Here is a 15,643-nt window from a genome sequence, read left to right as displayed (position 1 = left end):
CGACCAGGTGAATTTCACAAGGAGATGACAACTTACAACTTGGAAGGGGCAAAAGTCACAGGCTGGGGGTGGGGGGGGGGTGGGAGGAGGGGAGAAGGGCACCAGCAATCCCCGTTAATCCTTCTCTGCCACCCAGTTTCCCACTGCGGCCTGCAGAGACACGAGCACGCACACGTTTGAGGGGAGAGCGGCGTTTCCGACCTCTCCCCTCCTCCCCGCGCGCCCCTTCCACGCTGCAGGCTCAGCTGCAGATTTCCGCGGTTCCCGGCTGCAGGGAGCTCGGAATCCAGTTACTTTTCCCTGGGGAGCGCAATCCACCCGAGTGGCTGCCGAGAGAGGAGCTGGGGTCGGGGAGCCGCGCCGCCCGCCCCCACTTCCCGCCGCCGGGGCCTCGGGCCGAGCAGCCCGGGCGGGGGCGCGCGCTCCGCCGCCGGGACTATTTGTCCTTCCGCGCGCGGCCGACCCGGCGCCGACGTCGGCCGGGCTGAGTGGCAGGAGATTAGCCAAGGGCTTCCCCCGCCGCGCGCCGCGGCCAATGGGCTCCCGGGCGGAGCTCGAGGGCCGCGCGCACGCGCACTGCGCACGCCGCGCCGCACGCCGGCCCGCGCCCGGCCGCACGCGCCGCTCTCTTCCCGGGCCGGTCAGGGTGCAGGCCTGGACGCCGCACTCTGGGCCCCTTGAAGCTGCCCTCTAAAGAGAAAGTGAAGTGGGGAGCGACGACCACGTGCTCTGCAGGAGAAGGGGAATTAGCGTCTTTGCATGAATGCTCCGCCACCGTCCGGGCTTTCTTAACGGGCTGTGGAGTGGAGCTGTGCAGGACTTCCCTCCTGGTTCTTCAGAGATGGGGCGAACTCTTTTCAGTACTCTTGAGTGTCTTTCAGCGAGAGCATCTTACACTGGTGGATTTCTCTCCTGTGTTAAGCTGCGGGCAGAGTACTTGATACAGCCTTCGCTTTCTGCAGCTGGGAGGTGGGGGTAGGGGAGCGACACTGTCTTCTGGACACATTGTCAGACTTTTGAGGGCACAACTGACATCACGCTTGAAGGAGAACATGCTATATCCTGCCTTGTTTTCTCTGTTGCATTGGGATCTCTTGAAACTGTGGCTGACCCTGAGGCCCATGGTGTTCCTGAATGTGATTGACATGCGTGATTAGCAGGCTAGTGAGAGGGAACCAGGGAAATTGCTATCAAAACAATTACATACTGGGACATCAGAACAAAGGCTTGAGAGCCCTTGGGGATTGAGGGACCATCCCAGCTCTGCCACGGATGCCCTCTGGGATGGTGGCCAAGTCAGATCATCTCTTTGTGTCTTGTTTCTTCCTGGCAAATTAAACAAAACTGTTCTTACCACTTCCTATCTCAGAGTGTGTTGTAAAAATAAATGTACATAACTGAGGTGAAAATATTGAAGACTTTGTTCTTTGGGGGAGCGTGGTGCGCTTGAAAGGCTCTCTCTGAAGGGAAGATTCTGTAAAAGCAAGCCATTTGACCTCCTGCCTACAACCTGGTCATTTCAATGAAATTCAATGCATGTGTTGAGGCTAAGCCTAAACATGCAGAGTTCTGTGCTGGGTGCTATGTGGTCTTCCTAAGAGTTACAATCTAGTAAAGCCAGCTAGCTCCTGCATTCTCAAACCTTGTCCCATGCCTGTGCCAGGTCCCATTCCTAAGTTCTGGCCATTTTCGTTCTCTGTTTCTGCTCAAGGGTCACAAAGCGTGGCTACATTACAGGTACAGAATCGTACTGTGGTTGGGGCTCCCTACTTAAGCCTAAACTGTGGCTCTGGGTTCAGACGGGTGTAGGTATGTCTGTGGAACTGATGGGCACAAAGGCCCCAGAAGCTTGTTTGCTGGAATGACTGAGGAGCCTCCTGGGAACAAGTCCTCAGGAATGAAGGAGGCAAACACAATGAACTTGAGCCATGAACAAAACTAAGTCTCTGGAAGGGAGAGGTCCTTTTGGGTCCAGTCCTGTGTCTCCTGGATCTTGTCTGAGTCCAGCAGGAGTAGGGGAAGGGAAAGAAGATGAAAGGAGGCTATGGGTGAAAGCTGAAATATCCATCTCAAACTTTGTTTTTTTAATTCACTATTGTCTCTTTATTTTATTTATTTATTTATTTATTTATTCATTTATTTATTTATTTATTTATTTAAGACAGAGTCTCTGTCACCCTGGGTAGAGTGCAGTGGAGTCATCACAACTCACTGCAACCTCAAACTCCTGGGCTTAAGCGATCCTCCTGCCTCAGCCTCCTAAGTAGCTGGGACTACAGACATGTGCCATCATGCCCAGATAACTTTTTTCTATTTTTGGTAGAGACAGGGTCTCACTCTTGTTCAGTCTTCAACTCCTGAGTTCAAGCCATACTCCCGATTTGGCCTCCCAGAGTGGTAGGATTACAGGCGTGAGCCACTGTGTCTGACCTGTTTCAAACTTTTTGACCCCCACATTTCACATTCATAACACACACTCTCACCTCCTACTGTGGTAGAAAAGATCGAGGTATCAACAAAAGTGCTAACAACACAAAACCTAATTACAGTGGCTTTTGAAAAATAAGGAGTTTATTATCTCATAAAATAAAAAGTTTGAAGGAAGATGGTTCCAGTATTGGTTAATTAAGTAAGTCAAGGAAGTTGTCCAGGACCTGCGTGGATTTCTTTTTGCTCTGCCATCCTCAAGTGATAGTAATCTCTCCTGTCATCCTCCTTCATACCTGATCCATGGCTTCAGCTTGTCTTGCTGTCAAATGTGGTCCAAGGCATCCCAGCAAAGTAGAGGGATGCTATCTCCCACCCCTCTCCTTCTCTGTCTCTGTCTCTGTCTCTGTCTCTGTCTCTCTCTCTCTCTCTCACACACACACACACACACACACACACGCACATACATACACAGTCTCATAATAAAGGAAGGAGAACTGGGTACTATGGCTCACAACTGTAATCCTAGCACTTTGGGAGGCTGAGGCAGGAAGATCATTTGAGGCCAGGAGTTTGAGACCAGCCTGAACACAAGCAAGGCCCCATCTCAACAATAAAATAGAAAAATTACCCTGGTGTGGTGGCATGTGCCTGTAGTCCTAGCTGCTCAGGAGGCCAAGGCAGAAGGATCGCTTGAACCCAGGAGTTTGAGGTTGTAGTGAGCTACGATGATGCCACTACACTCTAACTCTAGCCTGGGCAACACAGTGAGACCCTGTCTCACTAAATAAATAAATAAATAAATAAATAAATAAATAAATAAATAAATACCCTTTCTAGAGGCCTCTATCAAAACTGAGTATCATTGGGCAGAATTGTGTCACACACCCATCCTAAACTGATTATTTGTAAAAGGAACGACACCAATCATAATCAACTCCTCATGCTAGGGAGAGAAATCATCTTTTGTGAGCACATGGAAGGATATAATCCAAACATCATCAAATTTAGCCGGAAAAATAAGGAAGAGGGGCTGTAGCTTAGGCGCCAACAGGTTGTTTCATCTTTCTTTTCCTCTACCTCAAAATGTTTCTCTATCTCCTCTCCTTCATCTTCTCTAAATCGTTCTATTTTTGTCCATATTCTTTCCTTACTATCTCAGTGGAGAGGTACACCTGCTCCATTTCAAGACATGGCCCTCCATCTGTCATGCTACCTAAGGCCTTGCTCTTGTGGCTCCTAAAGCACATGCAGGCTATTCTGCCTGGCACTCCGCTAGTGAGAATCAGAGGGGAGCTGAAGCCCCTTCAATTTCAGCAGAATCTAGATCTAGGGAAGCAGGTCCAAGGGCATGATTTATGCTTTCCCACCTCTGTTCTATACCCAGGGCTTCCCCATCCAGCTCAGCAATGTGGGAGTGCCATGTGGAATCTTCAGCCACTTGGCTGGGGGCTGCTTCCATTTCACCCTCTCCCTCCCCATCCAGTCCCAATTGGCTGGGGTTCCACTCTATTTTTCTGAGTTGCATTTTAGAGGAACTCTGACAATGGCTTGGCTTGAACCTGAAATGGGTTCCATTTCTTTCCTATACTCATATTTCCTCATTTTTTCACCTAACAAATATTAAATGTTGCTTCTTTTCCAAATACTGTGCTATGTGCTAGGGAGACATTGGTGAATAAGCTAATGTGGAGCTTACATTCTGGTGGGGGAACTTTGTCTCTCCACAAGGCTTGGCTTGAAATTCAAGGTTGTCTCACAGGGACTAGAATAGAATATAAAACTTAAAAGCAAGGTGAAGTCATTAACTCTATGCAGCATAATCCATGTTTTAATCCTTCAAAAACAACTACTGTTATTAGTATAAATTATTTTGATCTTTGCACAGCTCATAACATTTCACATCTTTTCACTGAGGCCATTGTTTCAGACAATTACAGTTTCCAACAAGATAAACACCATGTAGGGCATTGCACTTGTGGTACAATACGCTTTATTAATAACATGCCTTGTCAGCTGAGCAGGCCAGGCTATGGATGGATGATTACAGCAAAAACGGAGTCTGTATCTGATGCAAGTTTATGTATCATCAGAGTTGTTACACTATCTCTGCTCACAGTCAGGAACCTGTCAGATCTTATTCAGCAGAATGGTTTGTAGATGCATTGAAAGGAGATTAAAATATTTACTGTTACCTACCTTCCTTTGGCTACACTTGCCTGAGGATGTATAGTAAAATCAAATTTTAATTTTTTTTTTACGTTTTAAAATTCACCAAGGTTTACTATTCCCACTTTCATTTTTAGTAGAAAGTAGGTTCCCTCCAAGAAAGTGCTACACTATATTGAAATATAAAACTGCTTATATATTTTCTACTAATAGTAGTTCTGCTTCAGATGGTGTCATGGACTCTCAGTGTCTAATTTATCTTGACAGTGTCTGAAGTGGAAGTAAACCAATTCAGACTGCAGATCTTGAAATATAAGTCAGAGAAGGTGGATGTAGCAGAAATGAAATGAGAGCATTTAGATGAAGTATGAACCCCAGCCAATCTCAATGAATTCCCCCAGCACCTCAGTCCAGGGAAAAACCTGGAAGGGTCTTAATCCTTGCTCCACTCCTAACAAAGTGCATGACCCTAAGCAAGTCAGTTAATTAATCTCTGTATCTTGGTGTCCCCATTTTTACAACAGGGTTAATAAGACTTGTAGCAGGAATGTATTTGGAATTCAAGAGTAAAGAGAATCACCCTCTTTCTGAAACGTAGCTGATAATTATCAATCAATTATGGACAGGAGTTTATTGAGCCCTGCACCTACCCATCATTATTTGCTCAAGGTCTAGCAAATACCTTATACATAGTGCTAAAAAAATATTTACTGCATGAATGAATGAGAAAATGAATCATTGAATAACCAACTGCATACCAGGTCCTATAGTATGAAAGACCTGAGATATTAATAAATACGTACCTTTAAGAACCAAGCATCTAGTGAAATAAGATTTATATAGACAAAAATGTACTTAGCAATTAAGGTATTAAATGCCAAATATATGTTATGCTCCAACATTTTCAAAGATTTGTAGATTCTCAGTTTTATTATGAATTCTTCCCCAAAATTGACCTGCATGAGATAATGCCTATGGTTTTGTTGCATAAATGTGTTAGAGGGTCTGGGTATGGTGGCTCAATCCTGTAATCCTAGCACTCTGGGAGCCTTAGGTGGGAGAATTGCTTGAGGCCAGGAGTTTGAGACCTGCCTGAGCAAGAGTGAGACCCCCATCTCTACAAAAAATAGAAAAAAATTAGTGAGTTATGGTGGTGCTGGTATGTAGTTCCAGCTACTTGGAAAGCTGATGCAGGAGGATGGCTTGAGCCCAGGAGTTTGAGGTTGCAGTGAGCTATGATGACACCACTGCACTTTAGCCAGGGTGACAGAGTGAGCCCCTGTCTCAAAAAAAAAAAAAAAAAAAAAAGTGTTAGAGGATGGTTAGCCAAAGACTTCTAAACATAGAAATGTTTCATTAGGATAATATTCTGTAGGGTTTATATTAGTTTTTTTTATACTTTGATTGAGATATCACATTGACATCTATACAGTAAAATGCTCCAGTCACTACCTAAATCAGGATATAGTCTGTACTCCTATTCCCTTCTTCCTCCACCCCAGAGGTAACCATTATTCTAACTTCTTTCTCTGCAAAGTAGTTTAGCCTGTTCTCAAAAGTTGTATGAATGGAATTTCATGGTGTGGTATGGTAGGCCTTCATGCCTGGCTTCTTTTGTTTAACATTATATCTCTATGATGCACCCATGTGTTGCATGTATCAGCAGTTTATTCTTTTTAATTGTTGCAAAACAGTTCTTCTCAAAGCGTGTTCTTTTCTATAAGTTTTATAATTTTAGGTTTTACATGTAGGACTATGATCCATTTCAGGTTAATTTTTACATATGGTGTGACTTTAGCATCAACAGTCCTTTCTTATTTTTTTAATGGATGTCAATTAAAATTGTTCCAGCACTACTTACTAAAAACGCTACTCTTCTCCCTCTCTCCATTGAATTACCTTGGCACTTGTGTCAAAACTCAATTGACACTGGACGAGGTGGCTCATGCCTGTAATCCTACCACTCTGGGAGGCCGAGGTGGGAAGATCATTTGAGCTCAGGAGTTTGAGATCAGCCTGAGGAAGAGCGAGACCCTGTCTCTAGTAAAAATAGACAGAATTTAGCTGGACAACTAAAATATATAGGAAAAATTAGTCAGGCATGGTGGCGCATGCCTGTAGTCCCAGCTATTCAGGAGGCTGAGGCAGTAGGATTACTTGAGCCCAGGAGTTTGAGGTTGCTGTGAGGTAGGCTGATGCCACAGCACTCTAGCCCAGGCAACAGAGTGAGACTCTGTCTCAAAACAAAAACAAAAACAAAACACAATTGACCTTATATATATGAGTCCATATCTGGACTTTGTGCTTCCTTCCATTGATCTGTATATCTATCTTTTTTGCCAATACACCAATTTGGGCTGATTGTCATGTTAACAATAGTGAATATCTTAATCCATAAACATGGTATATATCTCTATGTATTTATGTATTCCTTAATTTCTTTCAGTGACATGTTGTAATTTCCAATGTAAAGATCTTTTGTTAGATTTATTCATAATTATTTTATATTTTTGGTGCTATTATAAATGGAATTGCTCTTTAAATTTTATTTTCCAAGCCCAGCATGGTGGCTTACACTTATAATCCCAGCATTTTGGGAGGTAGGAGTCTCGCTTGAAGCCAGGGGTTTAAGACCAACCTGGGCAACACATGAGACCTTGTCTGTACAAAAAAAATGAAAAAAAAATTAGCCATGTACAGTTTGCAGTGGGGTTCGGCTGCTATGAGGGTCTGATGCTACCATTGATCTTATGGGAACTCGGGCAGTGATGTGAGAGATGGGAAGTGGCTGTGGGTGCAAGTGGGGCTTCACTCGCTAGCCTGCTGCTGGCCCCCTGCTCTGAAGTGCCGGTCTGAGGCCCTGGGGTTGGGGATGGAAGGTCCTAGCTACGAGGGAGGCTGAGGTGGGAGGATTGTGTAAGCTTAGGAGTTCAAAACTGCAATGAGTTATGATTGAGCCACTGTACTCCAGCCTGGGTGACAAAGACCCCATCTCTTTAAATAAATAAATAAAATTCCATTCTCTAATAGTTTGCTGTTAGTGTAAAAACAAGTATGTTTTAATGGTTGTCTTGAACAGATTTTTGTATATTAAACCTATATCTTATGACCTTGCTAAATTCACTTGTGTAATTTAGTAATTGTTTTCTAGATTTCCTGGGAAATTTTTTATTTATTTTTTTTCCATTTTTTAAAATTTCAGCATATTATGGGGGTACAAATGTTAAGGTTACATATGTTGCCCATTACCACCCCCCGGAATTTTTTTATATTAATAACAATATCATTTACAAATAGGGACAGTTTTACTTTTTCCTATTTAATCTTAATGCCTTTTATTTCTTTCTCTTTCCTTACAATAACTAAAACCTCCAGAACAATATTGAATAGAAGTATAGAAGAAGTGATCATGGCATCTTTGCCTTGTTCCCATTGTAGGGGAAAACAATTCAGTCTACCACCATTAATTATGCTGTATGTGTTTTATAGATGCCCTTTATTTATTTGAGGATGTTCCCTACTATTTCTTATTTGCTGAAGGCTTTTTTTAAAGAATCAATGTTGGATTTTTGTCAAATGCTTTTTCTATATCTATTGGAATGATCATATGGGTTTTCTGCTTTATTTTGTAAATATAATGAATTTCATTTATTGACTTTAAAATGTTAAACTAACCTTGCATTCCTGGAATAATAAACCCTACTTATCACCTATTTGCTAGTGTTTAGTTAAGGATTTGCCTCTATATCCATGAAGGGTATTGGTGTGTAATTTGTTAACATCTTTTTCAGGTTTTGGTGTTAAACTTATATTGATTTATTAGCTTTCTAGGGCTACCATAACAAAATACCACACAGTGAGCAGTTTAAACAACATAAATTACTTTTTTTCACAGTTCTGGGTTAGAAATCCAAGATCAAAGTCTTAGCAGGTTTGGTTTCTCTGGAGGCCTCTCTCCCTGGCTTGTTGATGGCTGCTTTCTCGCCATATCATCACATGGCCTTTTCTCTGTTCCCCTGGTGTCTCTCTCTCCTCTTATAAGGACACCAGTCATATTAAATTAGGGCTCCACACTAACAGCCTCATTTTAGTTTAATCATCTCTTTAAAGATCTTATCTCCAAATATGGTTATATTCTGAGGTACTGGAGTTTGGGATTTCATAAGTTTTGAGGGGGCACAATGCAGATCATAAAAGTTGGCCTTATAAAATGAACTGGTTAGTGTTCTCCTCTCCTTTCTGAGAAACATTTTGTGTAACTTTGGTGTTTTAACCAGTGAAACCATCTGGTGCTGGAGTTTTCTTTTTGGGAAGGTTTTTCATAACATATTCAATTTGTTTATTAGATATAGACCTATTTAGATTTTCTGTTTTTTGTTGTGTCTATTTTGGTACATTGGACATTTCAGGAAATTTGTCTTTATCATCTATGTTGTTGAATTTATTGACATAATGTTGTTCATAGTGTTCTCTTGTTATTCTTTTATTTACTTATTCTTTATAATTATATTTTATTTTTGAGACAAGGTCTCACTCTGTTACCCAGCTAGAGCACACCGATATCATCATAGCTCACCTCCCTGCAACCCCAGACTCCTTGGCTCAAGCAATCCTCCTGCTTGAGTCTCCCAAGTAGCTGGGACTACAGGTGTGTGCCACCATGCCCAACTAATTAAAAAAAAATTTTTTTTGTAGGGATGTGTTCTCACTATGTTGTTCAGGCTGGTCTCAAACTCCTGGCCTCAAGCAATCTTCAATCTTAGCCTCCCAAAATGCTAGGATTACAGGCATGAACCAACACATCTGGCAGTCTTGTTATTTTTCCAACATCTGTATAGTCTATGTTAGCAACCCCATTTTTAAAAATGCTTATTTTAAACAGTTATAAATTTTAAAAAGAACTTAAGAGGAAAAAAATTCAACATTCATCTGATTATTCTGGATACTTGACTTTTCCTTGTAAGTTTTAGTATCAGCTTGTTAATTTCTATAAAAAGGCTATAATTTTGCTTGAGAGTGCAATTAATCTGTGCATTAGTTTGGGGAAAACTTGAGCCAGGAGTTTGAGACCAGCCTGGGCAACACAAGGAGACTTCATCTCTACAAAAAAAAAAAAAAAAATCAGCCAGATGTGGTAGTGTGCGCCAGTAGTCTCAGCTACTTGGGAGGCTAAGGCAGGAGGATCACTTGAGCTCAGGAGTTTGAGGTTGCAGTTAGCTATGATGATGCCAGTCCCCTCTAGCTGGGGCAAGAGAATGAGACTCTGTCTCAATAAAAAAAAAAAAAAAAAAAAAAAAAAAAAGGAGAAAAAAAAAGAAAACTATTTACAATTTTCTGAAAAGGTTATTAAAATAATCCTTCCCTTTCCCACTATATATATCTTTGTGAGGCAAGATTTTCTTTATATATTTGACTAAACCACTATATTATAATAGATTGGCTTCTTTCACTTAGAAATATGCATCCATGTCTTTTCAAAGCTCAATAGCTTATTTTTTTAAGCATTGAATAATATTCCATAGTATGGTTGTAGTACCACAGTTTATTTATCCATTCATTTATTGAGGGACATCCTGGTTGTTTCTAACTTTTGATAATTATGAATAAAGTTTCTATAAATATCTATATGCAAGTTCTTGTGCAGACATAAGTTGTCAACTCCTTTGGGTAAATACCAAAGAGCATGACTACTGGATTGTATGGTAAGAGTATGTTTAGTTTTGTAAGAAACTGCCAAACTGTCTTCCAAAGTGGCTGTCATCATTTCACATTCCTACCAGCAATGAATGGGACCTCTTGTTGCTCCATCTTCTCACTGGCATCTGTTCCAGATTTTGGCCATTCTAATAGGTATGCAGTGATATATCACTGCTGTTTTAATTGCATTTCCTTGATAACAATTGCATTTCCTTCTTTTCATATGCTTGTTTGCCATCCATTCATCTTCTTTGGTGAGATATCTCTTAAGGTCTTGGCCCATTTTTTAATTGGATTATTTGTTTTCTTATTGTTGAGTTTTAAGAGTTTTATGTATATTTTGGAAAACAGTTGCTTGTCAGATATGTCTTTTGCAAATATTTTTTCCCCAGACTGTGGCTTGTCTTTTCATTCTCTTAACAGTGTCTTTCACAGAGCAGAATTTTTTAAGTTTAATGAAGACCAGCTTATTGCATCATGCCTCTGGTATTATATCTAAAAAGTCATCACCAAATCCAAGGTCATCTATATTTTCTCCTATGTTGTTTGCTAGGAGTTTTATGGTTTTGCATTTTGCATTTTGCATTCAGATCTGTAATCCATTTTGAGTAATTTGTGAAGGGTGTAATGTCCATGGCTAGAATCATCTTTTTGCATTTGGATTGCTGGTTGTTCCAGCCTCATTTGTTGAAAAGACTCTTTTCTCTGATTTTACCTTTGCTTCTTTGTCAAAAATCAGCTGACTATATTTATGTGAGTCTATTTCTAGGCTGTCTATTCTGTTCTAATGATCTATTTGACTATTTTTCACCAATACCACACTGTCTTGATTACTATAGTTTTATAGTAAGTCTTGAAGTTGGGTAGTGTCAATCCCCCAACTTTGCTCTTCTCTTTCAATGTCATGTTAGCTATGCAGGGTCTTTTGCCTTTCTGTATAAACTTTCAAATCAGTTTGTCAATATCTATAAAATAACCTGCTGGACTAGTGCATTGAATCCACAGATAAGTTAGGAACCACTGAATGACATTTTGACAACAGTGAATATTTCTATCCATGGACATGTAATCTCTCTCCATTCTTCTTTGATTCCTTTCATGAGTTTTTAGTTTTCCTCATGTATATCTTGTACATATTTTGTTAGATTTAGACCTAAGTATTTCATTTTTGTGGTACTCTTGTAAATGGTATCATGTCTTCAATTTCAAATTCTACTTATTCATGCTGGTATATCGAAAAGTGAGTGACTTTTGTATATTAACCATGTATCCTACAAACTTGATGCAATCACTTATTAGTTCTTAGGAGTTTTTTTTGTTGATTCTTTCAAATTTTCTGCATAGATGATCATGTTATCTGTCAAACAAAGGCAGTTTTATTTCTTCCTTCCCAATCTGTATGCTTTTTCTTTTCTTTACTTATTGCTTAAGCTAGGCCTTCCAGTATGATGTTGAAAAGCAGCGGTGAGAGGGGACATCCTTGCTTCGTTCCTGGTCTTAGTAGGAAAGCTTCAAGTTTCTCACCATTAAGTATGATGCTAGCTGTAGGTTTTTCATGCATATTCTTTATCAAGTTGAGGACGTTTTCCCCTGTATTCCTAGTTTACTGAGAGTTGTTTTCATGAATGAGTGTTGGACTTGAGTCTTAATTTTAGTATGACAAATATTAATAGAAATGCCCAAATAGAGACAAAAACTGTGGTGTCCTCAGTAAGTTTTAACAGTATAAAGTGTTCCTGAGATCAGAAATTCTGAGAACCACTTATCTTAATTCTGGCTGCTATAACAAAAATGGCATAAACTGTGTGACTTAAAAGGCAAACATTTATTTCTCATAGTTCTGTAGGCTAGATGTCTGAGGTCAGGGTGCCAGCAGAGTCAGATTCTTGTTAAGGGCTTTCTTCCTGGTTTAGAGAAAGCCATCCCCTTGCTGTGTCCTCACATGACAGGAAGAGAGCTAGCTAGCTCTCTAGATTCCTCTTTTAAGGGTACTAATCCCATTCATGAGGGTTTTACCTTCCTCACCTAATTACCTCCCTAAGGCCCCACTTCCTGTGACTAGGGTTCCAACATATGAATCTGAGGGGACAAAAATATTCTGTCCATAATATTTCAGTGTATGTATATATGTACCATAATTTATTTAGCCATTCAACTGCTAAGGAATAACTGATTTTTCTTCAGGTATTTTTTTTCTAATAACTGCTATGAATATTCTTATACATGTCTTGTGATGGACCTCTATACTACTTTCTCTCTGATGCCTAGGAGTGAAATGACTGGATCTTTGTCACTTTTAAAAATGGATAATGGTGTATATATAATCTTTGTTGTATTTAGATTCCATTGGGTAATTTCAAAGAATATTGTATAATAAACTTATTTTAAATGCTAATATTTATAATATACATGATATTTATCCTTTGAATTTATTTAACTTATAATGAAAAATTTTAGATAGCAACTTAAAAATGTGTGAGGGGATATATCATTGAAATATGTTTTTTAGGAGGTATGTGAGGAAAGTATGTTGTGTTTTTTTCCTTTATTTTTGTACTAGTAATAATAGATTAGATGTATTCCAGGAACAATCTTGTCAATGGTTCTTAACCCTATTAGACCCAATGCCTCCTCTTTTTTGCTTTGTTTTTTCCTCTAGTTTTTAAAATAAAATATATAGGACAAAATTTACCATCTTAATCATTTTTAAGTGTATGGTTCAGGGATATTAAATGCATTCATAATGTGAATCATCACTACCCATCTCCATAACTCTTTTCATCTCGTAAAAGTGAAATTTTATACCCATTAAATAATAACTCCCCATTTCTCTCTTTTCCAAGCCCCTGGCAAGCACCATACTGCTTTCTGCCTCTATAATTTTGACTACTCTAAGTACCTTATATAAATGAAATCATATAGTATTTGTCTTTTTGTGACTGGCTTATTTCATTTAGTATAATGTCCTTAAGTTTTATCCCTATTATAGCATATGTCAGAATTTCCATCCTTTTAACAGTATTCCATTGTGTGCATGTGCATATACACACACACACACACACACAACACACAACACACACCACATTTTGTTTATTCCTTCAACTGATAATGGACACTTGGGTTGCTTCCATGTCTTAGCTATTATGAATAATGCTGCTATGAACATGTTTACACAAATATCTCTTTGAGATTCTGTTTCCAATTCTTTTGGGTATCTGCCTGGAAGTACAATTGCTGAGTCACATGGTAATTCTATTTTTAATTTTTTGAGGGACCACCTCCATACTGTTTTCCACAGCAGCTGTGCCATTTTCTATACCTGCTAATTGTGCACAAGGACATGAGGAAAGTGTTTTGAAGTCTGCTAGCTTAGATAGTAGGCCCTGGGAAGGTTCAGAAGAAGAGCAAGATGACTGACTAATTGCTGGCGATATCTCTTTCTTTTTCCCTCCTTCCCTCCCTCATTTGCCCTCTTCCTCATTACTTATCCTAACAAATATTCACTCAACAACTATTATATACCAAGCACCGTGCCAGGCACTGGGGATATAGCTGTGAAAAAGATAGACAAGGTTGTGACTTACAGTCTAGTGAGGGAGCCAATCAACATGAAAAGAAGTAGCTTAAATGACTACAGATTGCATTAAATATCACAAAGGAACCAAATGAGTCTTATGATTGGAGATAATGATATCACTGGCTGCTTATGTAGAGTGGCTCTGGTGGCCTCATGTTGGAGCAGTTGGTTGCACTTAGCAGCCAAGAAAAGAACATTCCAGGCAGAGAGTCTCATACTGACAGTATTAACCAGGATGTGAAGGAGAAAAAGCTTGTCATATTCCAAAAACTGAAAGCAAGCCACTATAATGGGATCACAGTCAGACTTTGAGTTTTTTAAAAAGAAGTTACATAATCAACCGTCAACACAAAATGTATAGTTAATATGATCTATACGACAAGGTAATAATAATTTATAAAAATACTGATATTCATCTTTGAGAAGTGATAGAAGTGAACCGGCCTCTACTTTCTACAGGGAACAGGAGACCAGGAAGAAAGATTCAGGAAAATGTCTCAAATGTCATCAATTCCCACCTCTGCTTTCTAATTTGCTAATGAACTACTAGGCAAAGTAAAACAAGGAAGCACAGTACTGAGTGGTGTATTATAACAATGAAATGGTTGGTTTGAAGGGATAGAAGATGATTTATCTAATCAGTAAGATTTGAGAAAAGCAGCCCTCAGGAGATGAGCTAGTACTGGTGTTAAACTGTTTTTTTTTTTTTATACTGGTGGCACTGAATATTTCTTACCAAGATCATCAATGACATACTAATACCAAAGCCAGTGGTTAATTCTCTCTCCTAAGCTTATTCTTAATTTATCTCAAAACTCTTTCTCCTTTCCTCTCCTCCCCTTGCCTCCTCTGGTCTCTCTCCTCTATCTGAACTTTATGTAATCTTATCCAGAGCCATGGTTTGATAAGCCATCCGTATTCTGATTTATTCAATCTTATTTTCTCTCCTGAGAAAACATTTTACTTATATCTAACTTCTTACTTGATATCTCCCCTTGTATGTCTAATAGGTATTTCAAATTACACATGGTTAAAATAAAACATTTGATTCCACCTGCTTTCCCCAAGTCCTTAATAAGTTTTTTCCATCTCAATAAATTGTACCTCTGTCATTTATCCAATTTCTCAGTACAAAAACCTTGATCTCTAACTTTAATTCACATCCCACATCCAAATCCATCAGTAGGTTTTATTGGGTCTAACTCCAAGTTATACCTGACATTCAACCATTTCTCAGTCAGCGCCACTTCAACAGCCCTAGTTAAAAGATGTCATTATGTCTTGCCTGGTCTACTGTAGGAGGAACATCCTAACTAGTCTCCCCAGTGTAGAGGAGCCAGCTGGTGAGCTTAGAGGGAGTTGAGGCCCTGCTGTGAGGCGGAAGCTCATGGTGTCCACAGTGGAGGGACCACAGTGAGATGGTCGCTGGGCCTGGGCTGGGGTCTGTGAGATCACTGAAAGACTGTGCGCTCTGGGTGCACACCTGGGGCAGAACCCATAGTCCCTCCCTACACACTGGCACCCACTGATGGACAGTGCAGCAGGAACTAGATAAAGCAAAATGCAAAAATCAGGAACCAAAAGGAGAAGCCCCTTTCTCCTACAATGTCCTTCCAATACTCCTTGTTGGCAAAGCTTAACATTGTGCTCACCATAAGCGAGAAACGTTACAGAGCAGGTACTGGAGGATGAATTTGGAGCTGAGAGGTAAAACATTGATAACTGGTGCAGTATCTTTCAAAACAATAAATAAATCTTAACTATCTTCACAAA

The sequence above is a fragment of the Microcebus murinus genome, chromosome 6 (genome assembly GCF_040939455.1).
Source record: "Microcebus murinus isolate Inina chromosome 6, M.murinus_Inina_mat1.0, whole genome shotgun sequence".
In the NCBI taxonomy this organism is placed as follows: Eukaryota; Metazoa; Chordata; class Mammalia; order Primates; family Cheirogaleidae; genus Microcebus; species Microcebus murinus.
The sequence above is the reverse complement of the archived record's forward strand: the minus strand, read 5'-3'. Positions refer to the sequence as shown.